Source organism: Passer montanus, unplaced genomic scaffold, assembly GCF_014805655.1.
Source record: "Passer montanus isolate IOZ18808 unplaced genomic scaffold, ASM1480565v1 scaffold75, whole genome shotgun sequence".
Classification (NCBI taxonomy): domain Eukaryota; kingdom Metazoa; phylum Chordata; class Aves; order Passeriformes; family Passeridae; genus Passer; species Passer montanus.
This window is the reverse complement of record NW_024372702.1, coordinates 2,879,644-2,896,176: the sequence shown is the minus strand read 5'-3', so window position 1 is coordinate 2,896,176 and position 16,533 is coordinate 2,879,644. Positions and strand designations below refer to the sequence as shown.

General features: G+C 45.7%; 1 protein-coding gene across 3 annotated transcripts in view; it reads right to left on the bottom strand.

The window, feature by feature from the left end:
* ACCS (1-aminocyclopropane-1-carboxylate synthase homolog (inactive)) overlaps positions 1 to 15,906 on the bottom strand; it is a 63,389-nt gene extending 47,483 nt beyond the window's left edge. For 2 of the 3 annotated variants that reach the window (XM_039731012.1, XM_039731011.1), the window contains exons 1-4: positions 15,750 to 15,906; positions 13,771 to 13,883; positions 12,797 to 12,945; positions 11,313 to 11,487 (exon numbers count right to left, since the gene is read on the bottom strand). The gene's annotated coding sequence lies outside the window, so the exon portion shown is untranslated. Of the gene's footprint in view, positions 1 to 4,822; positions 4,977 to 11,312; positions 11,488 to 12,796; positions 12,946 to 13,770; positions 13,884 to 15,749 lie in introns of those variants that run through there. The other variant, XM_039731013.1, reaches the window with a different exon arrangement.
* Positions 15,907 to 16,533: the final 627 nt, after the last annotated feature.

Below are 16,533 nucleotides of genomic sequence, written 5' to 3'. Positions count from 1 at the left end.
GATCTTTGAATAAAGATTTCCCTGAGAAAACATCGTGACTTCCTCTAACCAGATGAAGAAAAGAAGATGTCAGCTTGTATCTCATCAGATTTTCTGGTGTAAAATCTAAACCAGGTATTTAGATGGATGATGCCATTCCATGACAGTAATGTTCCTTCTGAGAAGCACTACCTGCATTTAAAAACACAGACTAAACCAAACCCACTAAAAGAACAGAGTGTACAGAAACTACATACCACCCACTCAGCTTTGCAGATGCAAAACAACTGAACCCACAAAGAAGAAAACAAACAGGGAAGGGAGCCAGAGCACAATGCCTGGCTCAGGCAGCAGCAACCAAGCAGCAGCTGCATCACAGAGGTGGGTAAATGGCTGCACAAACACAGCCCTGGGCATATGGTCCCCCGTGTCACCCCAGAGACCCCTCTGGAGCTGCCAGGGGTTCCAGCTGCCTCCTGCTCTAGCACCAGAGCACATTTCTCAATAGGAAACACACTTGCAGAGCTGTAGTGCCCCAGATTTCCCTGAGTACAGTAAGTGCATGCTTGGCTCTGTTAGTTCAGACATTTCAGGAAGGGCAGCAAGACTAAAATGGGAAATGGAAGGAAAAGCTGATAGGGAAATACTTCAGAATATCTCACTAAAGAGCACAACAATAGGATTATGTAGACTCAGCAAAGGACAGAGCAAGGGAATTTTCCTTGGCTGTTAAGACACAAAACAAACCCTGATGAAGCAGTGCAAGAGGCTCCTGGAGAAGCTGTGAATTCACCATTATTGAAGATATTCAGCAATAAGCCAGACATGACCCTGAGTGGCTTTGCAGCTGGTGTTGCTTTGAGTGGATGGAAGGACCAGGCGACCTTCAGAGATCACTTCCAGTCCAAATTAAAACAATGGTGTTTGATCAAAAGCCACCATTAAGAATTGGAATAAAACAGGAGATTGAGAATGGCTATTCACAGTACTTAGGAAAAGAACTGTGATCAGGGGGACGAATCAAATACAGAATGATTTGGAAACATTCTGTTGTTAAAATGAACTTGATCAAAGAGGTTTTATTGAAATCACAGGCCAGTCATATGCCTGACATTCCTGATACTGCTGGATGACTCCAGAATGGGAAAGCCATACTGAAGAGAAAAGGAGAAGCACCTTTCTCCACCTCCAAGAGATGTCATTCCTGCCCACCGTGCTCTGCAGATTGTAGAGGTGAGAGTACGGATCCGCCCTAGGAAGAGGCAGTGCCGACAGGTTCTGGCAGGCAGGAGTGACCTCTCCTGGAGGCTGCCAGCCCGGTAGCCTTGCTCCAGGGACAACAGGAGCCCAGCCACAGGCTATGGTTGCCTCTGTTTGGCCAGAGTGCCAGAAAGAGGCCCCTGACAAATCTCTGCAGCACCCCAGTGTCAGCCCCCAAGACACACTTCCAGTAGGCACCCACCATAACATTGTCAGCCTGCAGAGAAATACATCTTTGGAAAGCACCTCCGCCAGAAAGAGGCCCCTGACAAATCTCTGCAGCACCCCAGTGTCAGCCCCCAAGACACACTTCCAGTAGGCACCCACTATAACATTGTCAGTCAGAGAAATACATCTTTGGAAAGCACCTCTGTTTTGTATTTGGCATGAGCAGGATTACCTGATAATGAAATGCTCTCTACTTCATCCATAAACACAGTTCTTTAAGTAGATTTGATACAATAGATATTTAAATCTGAAGGGCCTATTCCAGTTAACCTGTCTTTAGAAAAGGGTGAAATGCAGAAAGGTGACTGTAGAGGACAGTGACAGTTATTAAAAGTAGTGACCTAATTAGTCACAATTATATAATTACAGGCAATTTGGAGTTGGGGGGGACTTCTGGAAGTCACCTCATCCAAGCTTCTGCACAAACAGTTGTGATTAGGTGGTGAGGTTGTTCAGGGACTTGTCTGGTTCAGTTTTAGTATCTGCAGAGACAAAAATTCCACTTTCTCTCCAGGAAAGGTGCTTATCCTTTTATGGTATCAGGTCTTATTAAAACAGAGTCCCCTATTTGGTGACATCACAGTTTATTTTCTGTGGATAGCTCTATCAGTATGTTTATGCCAGGAGTCGTTTTACAGCCTTGCTTGACATTGCCATATGAAAGCAGCAATCCACAGCATTAGTATTGCTCATGGAAAGCAGGTAGCTTTAACTATGACACAAAAATGGTGAGCTTGGAAAGACAAGGAGCATGCTCAGATGCACAGGCCCACCTAAAAGCCTGTCCAACATGACAAATTAAGTTGTACATTATGGTAGTTAATGCATCCAGATTTGGACCAGTCATATGGATGGTGAGGGTTACATGGGTGCAGTGGAAGACAGTCCCTCACAAAACAGCATGTCCATAAGGGATGGTTAAAATCTGACTCTACCCAAGGGTCATGGTACAAAGTAAAACACGATCCTATTGCTAGAACAAATGTGATTCTTGGACATAAAAGCACAAAATTGTCCTGCAATAGCAGAGATGTGGCACTATCTTAGTATACATTGCTGTTGAAACAACAGTGGCAGAAACCACTCTGCTGTATCAAAAGAGAATGTGTAGCTTCATGTCAGTGTTCAGAAACAACACAGGATGGTCAAGAGTTTAAAAACAACACAGGATGGTCAAGAGTTCAGGGAAGAGCTTCAAGAAAGACACAGCATCTGGAAAACATACTTCTAGCAAGAATCTTGAGAAGGTCAACCCAAGTTTACCCCACAGAAGGTCAAAAGATGATTTGTAATTACCAGTACCAGAAGACATTATAATAAAAAAGGTTTTTTAATCAGGTAGAGAAAAAAAAAACAACCAGGAATATAATTTGATGCAGTGGTTAGAAACCAAGCAAATTCAGAGAAACTATAGGAGCACTGTTTAATAAAAGCCATTAACTATTAGAACCATTTATGTAGGAATGGGATAAGTTTGAGACCTTGAACTGAAGACAAAACAGCCTTTTTTCAAAGATGCATTGTATCTCAAGAAATGTTGGAGCAGAAATTATTGGGTGAGATTTATTGTCAGAACAGATAATCATAAAGATCCCTCTGGTCTTAAAAATATGAAAAGTGCCCAGGAAGAACAGAAAATACCTCTGAAAGCACTGAAATACATCTGAACAAATTGTGCTGTGTTATGAAAGAGATTTTAATTACTCTTAAAAGTTACAAAAGAACATGAAATCTTTTTGAAAGCCACAATTTCTTTAATAAATATTAAAAATCCAGTGAGGAAATCCTTCACATAGCTGCCAACAACTGAAGAAAGAGGAAAGACATCTGTAGAAAACAAAAAAGAGGGCACAGAAGTGTTCTTTTTCTGCAAAACCTGAATGTAAATGTAGACAATTTTGGTGCCACTTAGAGCAACACCCGCCCTATCATTTTAAACAAAAAGGGCAGAGCTTTGTACTCCCATAAAATCAAATGCAGAAAACAAAAGAAGGTGTAAAAATTACAGTCCAGAGATTGCTCAATGTTGTTGAGCTTTCTCTGCCCAGTTTTTGAAAGCTGGCCTTGTGCCTTGTGTTTTTGTATATTTGCAGAGGCTTTGTGGGTGCAGAATACCACCAAACCAGCCACTGTGTGCTGGTGCCAGTGACAATGCACAGCTGCAGGCTGCAAGGGAGCCTGAAGCTCTGGCAGAGGATTGCCTGGGAAGTGCTGTTTTGATGTGAAACCAGATGGTGTTTCAGTGGTGTTTTGCTTTGAGATTTCTGGGTTTGCTCAAATCCAGGAAACTCGGGAGGAGGGAAACCATAAGCAGATGAAAACATACCCCACTAACAAATAGAGTTTGCACAAGCTCCCCTGTGCACAGTCTGGGGAGAAATGTAACCCTGGCCTTTCCCACTGGAGCCACACTGGGACCCAGCACACAGGAGCCATGCCGTGAGCGAGGACATGCAGGCAGTGGGAGACCTACAAACCCAGCTCCTTGGGCAGATGGGAAAGGAAACAGTAACTCAAAACAGAATAATGCTTTACAGAAGATTTTTTTTTTCTAAAATAAATCCCAACAACCACCAGCTGGTTCTCATTTTAGTCTGCAGATGAATAGATTTTGAGCAGAAAAGCAGCAACAGATGCCTTGGTGCTGCTCTGCAGGAAGCAAAGAAGCAATTATCCACATGGAATTCACCCCTGGGATTTACAGCCCAGGAGGCTGTGTGATGACAGGCTGGCCCATAGCCTGAGAGCTGCACCCTGCCAATGCCTACTGCTGTTGCTCTTCCAGCCCTAGGTGCATCCCTCTGGGGCATCACAAGGCATGGCTGTGCTCTGGGAACTGGAATAAAGTCTGTCCTTTCCCTTCACATGCCCAGAACTGCTCATGAGCTGGGGAAGTGTGGAGGGAGAACAAGAAAAGAGCTGGGACAGACAAGGCAAGACTTTCACAGGTGTCCCCAGGAGGGAGGACAGGGCCTGTCCTGAGCTCTCAATGGTCTTTTGGCAACAGAAAGCAAAGATGATCTGCCAGTTACAGGTTTTACCTACTGAAGTTTTTAGTTTTTCAGTACTTATAGGCAAGGGAGGAGAGATGAGAGCCACACAGCCTTTCAGGAAGCATGTCACCTCCCTCCGTGTGCACCTTACTCTGTGTGAGCGAGCCCCTTAAAACCAGATCCACACAGGCCCTGAGAGCCTCACTGCTTGGTCTACAAAACTCTTTGACCACAAGGATTCAAGTTGCATCAAGTGACACACAGGAGCCCTGGGACACAGTCCAGCCATCCAAAGTCAAGCCCCCAGCCTGGGGCTTTCCACCTCTCACACCACCACCCCATCCTCAGCCACAGGGGTGTACCTGGTAGAGCAGCAGCAGTCTGGGCAGCTTCAGCCATAAATCCAGCAGACGAAGTTCAGTAGGCAGGGAATTGGCTTTGCATGGTGGCTGCACATTTCCTGCACTTCCAAGGACGACCCCTGTGCCAAGAAGCTGGAGGCTGGAGCTACTTTCATGGCTTTTACAGAGCCTACAAAATCCTCTCTCCAAGGAGATGTATATAAGGAATTACTGGTGGATTAGTTCAAGCTGAGCCTTGAGGAGGAGGCAACAGGTTGGGTTGATGTTGGGACAGGACACACATGTGTGAGCTGCAGAGGCAACCTCAGAATGGCCTAGCCCACCGTTCCTGCTCCCCAGGGCTCTTCCTGGGGCAGTTGGCTGCAGGTGTGCTGCAAGGTTGTTTGATACCTGCTGCAGCTGGGGTCAAAAGGGAAGAAACATGGGTGGGGATTAGCACAGCAGGTTCATGGCAATCAGCATCTCTTCTGAGGGTGGGGTCCTATGTGTTTTCCAGCCATTTCCATCCGTGCCACAGTCAGCATCCTTTAGTGCTAAGCCTAGATCATAAGCTGCCTGGGATGGACTCCATGTCAATTTGTATATAAAACAAAGGAACAGCACATACATGCTTTATAAACGGATATTGGAGTAAGGAACTCTGCCACAGTTAGCATTTCTGCAGGTCAACCCGAGTCCTTGTTATGATTGCAAATGGCTTTTCAAGTGCAGCTCTTCCCAACAAGGAATGTGCGTGTGAAGCGTCTGTAACAAATCGCGCACAGACACATCGCTGTGTCAACAGGGACATGCACCCTCAGTGCTCCAGAACTACATGCTTACATTTACCTCATGCTTACATTTACCTCCTGATCAACAATCTTCCAAAAGCCAGAACACTTTTCAGGTTTGGAGGGCAGCCTGGACTTGCTAGTTAATGTCACATCAGCCTGTTCGGACAGATCAAGAGGATTGGTTGGCTTTCTGTGGTCCTGGAAAAGCAGCTTATGATTTCTTTCAGACCAAATAGTCCAGTTTCACTGACTGTTTCTGCCACCTTACAGCTACCTGGCACAGAAAGATGACAGCCCTGGTGAGGGAAAGGGCCACAGAGGAACACAAGACTAGCAGGCACTAATTCTTGCACTTGTTTAGAGCTCAACTAAAAATAGAGGTTCTTGAACCCGTTTCACCGTAAAAAGCCTCCATAATTCAGACAAGTTTTACCAGTAAATTGAAGCTACAAAAGAAAAACCCCACAGCCTTAAAAGGTCTCTGGAAGCCCATCCAAAACAGTGTTCTGTCCAAGTGTCCTTTACGAGAGGGCAGTGGAGAACAGGGCGGGATCTCAGATGCTAAAGACAGCTCTGGCCTGTCGGGAAAAGAGCAAACTTTGCCCCCTGTCTCTGGTGTGTGCCTGCCACCAGGACAGCATGTCCGAGTGCTCTGAACTCAAAGCAAGAGGCAGCCCCTTGCTTACTCATTTCTGTATTACACTGTGTACTGCCTCTGCCCTGGGAGCTGACTTTAAAGGAACTCTGGGAAATGAGGAGGAATCTTTGCTTACCACACTGCAATGCAAGCCTTTTATGATAAGTTCTACCCCTATGTTTATATAATTATCCAAAGACAAAGCCAAACTTTGAGTGCATTTTCAAAAAAACCTAAACAAATACAACCCCCAGATATACATATCTTGCTCCCCTCATTCCTCAGGTGAGGAATTCCTCCCCTTTGTTTCTGCAACACTGTGAGTGTAAGGAGTTGACATTCTCCACCAGTCTCCTGCCTTCAAGTGTCATTTCTGTTTTCCTCTTCTTTTATTCCTTAAGCCCTTGCTTCCTTCTTCTTTCCTTCTCACAGACTACCCTCAGCATTTCCTCAACACAAAACGGCAAACAGCATTTCCTCAACTGTAACCTTCTGCAGATGGTGTAGTCAAATATGAACTGTCAGAGCTCATCCCTCCTCATTTGGCCTGTAAAGATTTCCCCACAAGTATTCAGTTTTATTTCATCAGCTACCACTTTTAGATTCTAGGAGTTGCAAACTTTCTTTTCATGCTAAACCCTCTACTTAAATTCAATGCCCCCTTGAATGCCCCCTCACTAGGTGAGGAGCAGCACCTATCCCTGGAAATGCAGGGGAGAAAATTCAGCTGAGCCAAGATGAAAAAGGTGGGTTTATTCCCCAGTTGGAAGCATTGTAGAACTTTTAGTAGTCATGAAGATGCCCAAGCTTTACTACATAACACATATATCAAAGCGGACTTCCATGAAAAGTCTGCATCAGGGAAAACCCATCTTTGCCATGAGTAGGAATAGCTGTGATAAGGCATTTGGCACTTCAGGCTCTGAATTCAGGCATGCATGAGTGGAAGGACATCTGTGATTCAAACCTGTTGGTAAGATTATAAAATGTTCTTTCCAGCTTTCCATGCAGCTATTTGGACTGCTGTCTGACACTCCTGGCACCAGCCCTCCCTGAGAGGGGGATGCCTTCATCTGTATTTGCACCGGGGAATGTATTGAGCGATTAAATCAGCAGCAGCTCCCCCAAGGCTCCAGCTGGCACAACAAGTAAGGCACCAAGGCAGGAAGCAGCCAAGAATGTGGGGCAGTGAGCCAGGAGCAGCTGCCTTCTCCATGGGACTTCAGGTGCTATCCCCACTCTCAGCAGAGTGGTCTCTGACGTGTCCTGGGCACGCTGTCACTGTCGCGGTGCAGGGCCTGGAGTCGTGCAAGCAGAAATGCTGCAGGGTTTCCCATGGGTGCACTTACAGATGGCAGACCGAATTTTTCCATTAAAAATCCACCTAGAAATAATGGGGGAAGCCCAGGCAGGGAAAACAAGCATGGTGACATTCAGCAAAACTCCTCCACTTTCATGATAAATTAATTAGTCTGGAGGCAGCGAGCAGAAGCATCCTCAGCTTGCTGCAGCAGTGAGTCATCCCCTACTCTTTCCACTGTTTAGAGACTGCCCTGCTCAACAGCCAAATGCATCTGTGGAAACAGTGAAACAGAACTGACATGAGCTTGTAGGTAAGGGCTGCCATTTGTTTTTTGCTGCAACCCTTATACAACCAAGTTAAAGGAGTAGTATTTAACAGGAAAATTTTCACCGCCCTGCTGGTGTTGAGAGGATGACACACAGCTGGTAAGTCAGGTTTATTGGAATTTTCCAAGCAATTCAGGAGAAATGACAGGTCAGGAGACCCTGACAGTGCATGGATGGAGGTCAACAGTAGCCACAAGGATTGTCTAGTCAGCCTTCAAACTTAATTAGAAATATGATCTGCCTGCTCACCGCCAGCCAAGTCTTCTTTTCTCTCACAAACAGTGAAATAAAATAGGGAGAAAAAGATTGGCTACTATTCCTTGAAGGCTTGTTTGCATCTACACATTAATTAACATGTCTGATGGGTTCTGTTGCTACCAGGCTTTATCCTCTTAAATAATAAAGAAATAAGAACCTAGCAACATTGTGAAAATTCCCATATCATCCTGAAATGTTTATTGTGACTGTCAAAACATAAGAACATATATTTTGCACATTGTAAAACTTATAACTGGGTCTCAGGTCAGGAGAGAGAGAAAAGTGGACCTGTACCATTGCATTCTTGATTAAATGCAACAATTCCCCCCATCACAGCAAAGAATTTATTATTGTTATGCTGACGCAGGGCCAGGATCATGCGTCCAAAACTGTCTCAGGTATCACAGACTCAACAGGCTTTCTGCATAGTACTGTTCATGAGCCCCTTCTGATCTGCATTTCAGATGCCTGGTTTTGAATATAAGAGATATAAATAGACCAAGGCCAGATCAAGTGGTCTTCAAAGTCACTATGACAAATGCTGGAGGACAGCAATGCACCATTAATATAGCAATATTTTCCTAAATTTCTCCTATGGCCACCTCTATCAGACCCCAAGATCTCTCATGTTAGCCCCCAGCCCTCTGTCAGGGCTTTTTCCTTTCCCAGGGAAGCCAGGCAGTGGGTCATTATTCCTAAGACATGTTAAAATTGATTTAGAATTGTTGAAAGATGACAGCCCTAGAGTCCAGGACAGAGCACTAAGGCAAGCTGCCCAGGTACTGCCTGGTATCAAAATTTCTCCAGGGAAAGGAGGCATTTAATCTTTTAAATAATTAATCATTCAAGCTTCAGCCTGCTCCAGGTTTCCTTCCCTGGGAATGCCAATTAATGTTCAATATGGCATTTCCTAAAATGTAACTTTGAACAGTTTATGAACTTGGCAAAGATGCTGAACTCACTGGAGACCCAGAGTGGCCATGAGATGACTGTCAGCAAGGATTTTTGAACACAATTAGCTAGGGTCACGTTCTAAGCAGTGACTCAGAAATGAGTGACTCTCTAACCTTTTTGCCAGCCTTTCTTCTTTGCCTCCTAATGATTGCTAAATGGAATCTGAAGCAACCCCACTGATGACAGGAACAAGAGCTCTGATTCCTGGGAACAAGTGTTGATGACAGAGGAATCTCTGGTTTAGTAAAGCACTGGTTCCTGGGCTCTGTTCCATCAGATGAATGTTTCCTTATTATGTTCCCAAAATCCCCTGGGCAGGGGAACATGCAGTAGAAGCACACTCAGTCTATTTTTCAGAGACTTGCCCCTCCAGGCTGTCAAAGATCTGAAGGAGCTGGCAACCAGCCCACACTTTTTCTGATAAATGCTATTTGCAACTAAAAATGGATTAAAATAGTCTCTGAAAACTTGTCTGAAGGGGAACATGCAGTCTTCTTCAGAGATGCCATTAGCAGGAAGATGTCTAGAGGGCTATTCTGAGGGCTGTTTATTTTTGGCTTTCACCCCACTTTGTCATTTGCCCTGGCCAAATATAAAGAATAAGGAAATTATAATTAGCACTTGGGGCACTGTCGATGGGAGCAGCAAACAGGCCATAGCCAAAATTCAAATTCTAGTCTCCTCTGCTTCTTCATCCATTCCTCTCCCCATGATATGGACCCAGGGAATCTGAGCTTTGGCCACTGTGTCCACCAGACAGCATGAATTCTCCATTTGCTACAAAATGGTGATACATCAGGAATTAGGCACTGGCCATCTTTTTTGCCTGCCTGATCCTGCTTTTAGTCTTGTGGATATCCAAATATTCCCTTCACAGCTATCTGGAAGTGAGAGAAGTGCAGAAGTTTGAAGGGAGAAGTTTTAATGGTTAACAGAAGGAAAGTTCCAATTTCCCATTACATTTTTAATCACTAAATAGCCATATACAATTAAATGGTTGAAGTGGGAGGAAGAGATGGGCTGATGCTATGAGAAGACTGGTGCACAGTGAAAAATGAAATTGAGCCTTTGGTCTTAGAAGACAAGCTGGTAGGTCAGGATTTCCAAAAGCTCATCCCACTGCTGTAAGACAGTAGCTGACAACAGTGGTGGGAGCTTTGCCATCACTACACTGGGAGCAGAGTGAGTCTCTTGGCCTAATATCCACCACAAATTCAGGAGCTTTTGCTGTTTCCAGAGTTAGCTGTTGCAGCTCAGCTCTCCAGTTAATACTTCTCAGGAGGGATAACCCTACCAAATCCCAGACATGACCAAACAGAGGAAGATGGGGATGCTGTCTCCATCTGACTAGCTGGTTGGTCTGCATGCCCACCTCCTCAGCACCATGAGGTCCCCCTGGCCAGCAGACCAGATGCTCATTTCAGTCTCAACAAACTGCTTGTTTCTTATTCCCATCCTCCTGGGGGTCAGTGTACCTCATCGGACCTCACAGGTCACAGGCAGAACAATATATTTTGGCTTCATGGTGTGATACAGTCTGCCTCTGAGAATAATCCCAGAGTTTTGTACCCCTATGGCAGCCAGGACCTAGGAAACCAGGTTTGCTCTTAATCATTCATGTCCTGTTCCCACAGCAACTCGAAGTTGTTGCAGGTTTCATTCTCTATGCTATAGTCTGAATTCACTGCATTAGTTTGCAATGAATGCACTGTGTACAGGGAGTGCTCAGTGGGCTGGGCTGGGAGGGATGCAGGAGTCAGGCAGGAAATTCTAGTTGTGCCCTTCCAGACATCAGGGTACCCCACTCAATGGCAATTCTTCTTTAAGGTACACTATGACTCAACAGCTTTGCTGTCTTTCCCTGTTTTCCACAGGCTCCAGATTCTCCCTGGGCTGCAGGAGTCTGTAATAAGCCTAATTACCTTTTCTTCTCCTAGTAGATATTCTGCCAATCATCAAGCCATGAATAAAAAATTCATTTATAGCTGAATATTCCACCCAAGGTGCCAAGCTTACTACTGCTTAATAGCAATAGCCTCCTGCCTCCGTGTGAATATATTTTTGCATTGAAATACTTATGCTTTACATATTTATTAGTTAATTACAAATAAGAAAATAGAAAATCCTGTGTATGTAATGAATCATAAATTAATGTATTTTCCCTTAAAAGCATCATGGGTAACTGTAAGGAACTTGTAAGAACTTAGCTGTCTGTTTCACACATCTTCACAATCCTTACCTTCCTCCTCCACTTATTTGCTGACATGATTCTGTGCATAGTCTTCCTTTTGGTATAGATTTGCAGCTTGTGGATCTTTGCACTGGAGTTCACAACACTCTGCTCCACTGGCTGATCTACTAGGATTCGTCCAGTCTTCCTGCTTAGAAATCCCACATTAACCCCTGTATAAAGACTAAGAAAGAGAAAATGCCATTAGTTTTGTTGCCTTTTAGTTAACAGGAATAAATTTACAAAGAGCCATGGTTCATAAAAGGAATGAAACATTTAGAAACATGTTGTTTCTAAACCTCTTTGTCTCCCTCTGCTATGAAACTGCTGGAAAGTCATGATTATTTTTAATAGTTGATGCATTTCTCCTCTCTCTTCCCAGCCTACCAAGAATACTGGAATCCCTTTTTAATGCTCTTTCTTTCCATAACAGGAAGTGGAGAGATATTTGCCAGACCAGAGGCTTCCAGGAGCCAAGACAGTGAGAAAAAATCCTGAACTAGCATAAGATTTACAGTCAAATTGCCAGAGCTGGGACTCAGAGCTGGGTTAGGGTGACATGAGTTACCATGAGTAACCAGCCACGCACACAGGATGAGCCAGGACTATTGCAAGGCAAATGAAATTCAGCTTAGCCTGTGATGACAGAGAGTAAGTTGATCTGCTCGTCCTGGGCTGCAGCACGTACGCTCAGACAGCTGCCCCAGCTCAGCAGCTGCACCAGGACTTGCAATGGCATGGCAAAGCCAGGGAGCGTGGGAGCCCTTCGGGACCCAGGGCCCTGCAAAGCAAACTGTCCCTCAGGGGAGTCTTTGTCACAGGGGACCCCAGCACACAACAGCAGCAGGAGAGATGGCCACAGGACACTCTGCTGCACTTTCCCAGAGCAGGCTGAGTGTGCACTCCTCAAACTGGTGCCCCAGGAGCCAGAGGAAAGGGCTTGTGGCAGCAGGCAGAGTGTGCAGCCAGGGCTGTCACTGCAAGAGGAGTCACTGCCCCCAGTCTTTGGTCCCTTTGCCCTCTCACACATCACCTCCATCCCTCTTCCATGCCTGCAGCCAAGCAGGTTTCCATTCATGAAAGGGGGCTGCAGGTTTCCCTTTATGGAAATATTGTCTGTCCAGCCTTAGGTTAGCCACCTCCTGTCCCCATGTAACCAGGCTAAATAGCAGCAGTGACATCAGCTGTACTGCAAACACCTCCAAAGGTGTCTGCTTTAGGAAGATGGAGAGCCAATGCAGAATCTTCAAACATCACCCTGGTCTGCAGGCCAGAAGCAGCACTTCATTCATTACTGCCATGATGGCTCCAGGAAATGTTTGAAGCAAGACAGGAGCCATCACACTGCAGCACCAAAGGCATCAGGTACTGGCACAAGATAAATGGGATGCTCTTGCCCTGCACTCCTTTTTCCTATCAGCTACAAGAGAAAGCAAAGCTCAGCCCTAGAGAGGACAGAATTGTGTGCACCTGGTACAGCAGAAGAGACTTACAGTGATGGGATAAATGTTCTGCAGTTTCCAATTCTTCTCCATACTCCCCCTGTGCCCACAGCTGGCTCTGGAACAATTGAGCTGCTGGGCTTTCATTTTACAGAGTGGTTGACTCTGAATGTTAAAAATTGTCCTGGAGACATTCTCACCTGAAATGTTAAAGGGATGTTTTAGTACAAGTTCCCACCTCACTTTTTGGTCACAGCAGGGCACAGTACTGGTGAATGCCCCCACAGCAAAGTTTTCTACCCTGTTCCTCCACTTTGATCCCAGGGCTGACAGACCTCATTGACCTCACAAGGCTTTTTGTGGCAAGAAGACAGGACTAGAAATCGGTGGCAAGAAATGCACTGCAAGGGATATATTTTGAGCTGGGCTAAAAATAGAGCTCTGACCCTTCTTGTTTATATATAGCAAGATCTATATGTGCTCTTGCTGGCAGTAAGTCAGTGCAGGGGCAAAGACATCCCTGCAATGCACCCTCAGCTCTGCAGAAAGAGCAAAACTGGTGGGAGCAGCTCTTAGGTGGCTCCAAAGCAGTGTCTCCCTAGGGCAGAGGGGCAGCAAGCATGGCTGCCTATGGGCAGAGGTGATAGCTCCTGGTGTGAAACAGCCCTGAAAACACCTCATTCTCCAGGACAGTGGATGGGACAAATCCACAGAGAGGGGGAGCATCACCAGCTCAGGACTGCAGCTGGAGGGTTCTGCAGCACCCTCCTCGCAGGCACCTTGAGAGAAGCTGCAGAGTGAGAAAGAAGGCACAGTGCTGTAATGTGGAAGGTGTACAGCTTGCAGCTCCAGGGGTGCAAACTTCAAGTGCAAGACTTCTGGTTTGTGGCTAACTTCTTGGCTGCAGAGAACAAAGCCTTTCCTTTCACCCCACTGCACCCAAACACTCACACTCCAGTCTGGCACTTCATCCAGACCCATGTGCCTTGGGCTTTTATCATGATAGCTCAAGAGAGGTTCATTACCATCGTTAAATCCCAGTCTCTGTCTTTGCATAAGATTCTCAGTTTCTGCTCAGAAAAAAACACCACATTTCTGGTCCTCCTTTAGAAAAGTGTTTGAGTCTCTTGAACTGTCGCTGAAAACAAGGAAAAGAAACCAAAATTAATACTTTGTTTAGTCTCAAAACTTTTTCTGCACATATTCCTATTTTTCACAGCCTGAAGCCATGGCTGAGCAGGCAGGGGCAAATGGGGCTGATTGCCCGAGTGCTCTATGCAGAAGGGAACCAGGTGTCTGATCCTGTTACATCAGGACATCGCTCTGCTGAGCCTGTATGTAAAGAGTAATCCTCTCTCTTGCCTTAGGCCTCTTGAGTCCTCCTTCTGCCCATGGTATTAAACACACCAGAAGAATTGCTTTTCAAATCCAACAGGACTATAAATATCAAAGAGCAGTTCAAAGCCCTGTATCCTTCCTCAATACCACATTGCCCATAAGATGTGGACCTTGTAGACCTCTGTTGCCCAAGACCAGCCCTGTTTTTGTAAGCACTTCCTGAGATGTCTGTGAGCTCCAGAATCAGGGGCTGGTTTTGAAATTATCTTTCTCCTCTGTGATTCTTTGAGCAGCCATGAAAAGTTTAACTAGCTGCGCACTGTGCTGCCTCACCATCAGGAGCTTCCCTCATGGTTGTAGCAATCAGGGCTGCCAAGTAGCCCACAAATAGCTCACAAGTTGCCTGGCAATGCCAAGCTCCTTGGTGTCTTCTCACCCATGGACAAGTTCAGTCAAGAATCAGGTTCCCAGGGTTCGCTGTACAAGCCAGGGAGATTGTTAAGGCAGTGGCAGAGGAAGCTGGAACTCAGCTAGATAGCAGGAGGGGCCAAGGAGAAGGGCTTTGGAAGCCTCTAGGTTAAGAGCAGCATGTCTCTCTCCCCAGGGCCATGGAGCTTGAGACCCTCCCTAGGGTGACAAAACCAGACACAGAGCTGCAGACAGGGGTTCCACTGCCATCTTTGCCTACACTTCCCTCCAGGATGTGGGGGAATCAGGTTTAATCCCAGAGCCAAATCAGGCAGAGTAAGGACAGGACACAAGTCTTCATTTCTGTCCCATCAAAGGTGAGTACTCTGTCTGCTGGCTGCAGGACAAAGTAACACAAAATGCCAATATTTGCTGACATTTATCTGAGGCCTATTCTAGGAGACCTGGTCTGAGCACAGTTATGGGCTCAGGCCGGTCTGAGACTTCAGAGTGTGTTGGGCAGAAAACCAGAAACTTCATTATTGTGATTAGCTGAGCATGTGGGTTTAAGGTGGAATGATTGTGACACTTAAATGTTAGGTACAGAATCCCAAAGACACAGTGGGTCCCATTTGGATTTAGTCCTTCAGGACTAGCAGGTACTGACTTCGGGGTGGATGTTCAGCCTTAGCTTTGCCCTCTGAGATCTGGCAGGACAACAGATTCAATATCTGGTATTGACATGACTAACTCCAATGCTTGCACAAAGCAGATAACTGAATGGAAAATGCACTAATAAAACAAAAAGGGAAATGTATTAAAGAAAAAATACATAAACAATATTAATAGAGATTGATAAAAAAATAATGAATTAAATTAATAAATAATAGCTCCTGGAGTCATATGGTTCTGGGATCCTATTTTCTGTGGCTATGCCCTAAATAACAAACCTGCCCAGAGATGAGCACACTGGAGGGTCTCAGACTTGCAGCGTGGCTCCAGCACAGCCCTGTCAGGCAGTGAACAGAAGAGGCATCCTTTCTTTGACAGCTGTAGCCCTGTGAAGTCTGTGATGGCTCCAAGGCCACAGTAAAAGCTTCTGCTGCTGCACAGCTGCACACACAACTGCTGCAGCCTCAGGTACCACATGTAGGGGAGCTTGCCTGGATAATACAGAGTGCATCCCTAAGGTACAATACAATCACCCTTTGTGGGTTGTACAGCCAAGGCCCGCCAATACAGACAGATGGTTTCTTACCTGAAGGTTGTACTGCTTCATGGATAGATCCATCCTGTCTGGGCTCGGATGTCCTGTCACACCAGCCCAGAGAAAAGCTCTTCTGCCACAAGCCAGTCCCCCCTGCAGAGTGCAACGTGCTTCAATCCACATCGCTTCCTTTGGAAATATCAGCACCTCCTGGGAGTTGTTTCCTACCCAGGAGATAAGTGCTGGATCAGACTTGTGGCAGAATTACATCCAGCCCCGACCTGCTTCCCCTGGGTCATGCCCTGCAGCCAGCATGCTGATGTGCACAAAGTGCCTACAAGGCTGTGGCCAGGCTCTTGGGAAAAGAAGCAGGCAGCTAAGGAGAGGGAACTGTGCTTCCCACTCATGCAGAGACTTTGGAAGAATCACAAATTCATCACTAACCACATTCCTCACCTCATCACAAAATCCTCTCCGCTGACCCCTTGTTAGAAGCAGAAGTCTCAAGCAAGGCCCCAGTGAGAAGCAGCAGCCTTAGATCTGCCATGCAATGTCCTGGCTGTATTTCAAAAGCCAGTATTTAGATTTTATTGCTAAAGATACAGGGATATGTGGTTCCCACAGCATGAGGAGCATTTTGTTCTTTCCACTGATCAATAACCCACGACTGAGCAGAAACCCCTCTTCTAAAAGCCTTTTTGGATCCCTGTTTGCTGGAACTTGATATATAAGGAGCTGAGCATTTTGTCTCCAGGGAACATTGCACAGAGGGAGAGCTGCTGGTTGTTAAACAACAAGTCCAGTTCACTGGAACACACAGAAAGGATTAACAGAC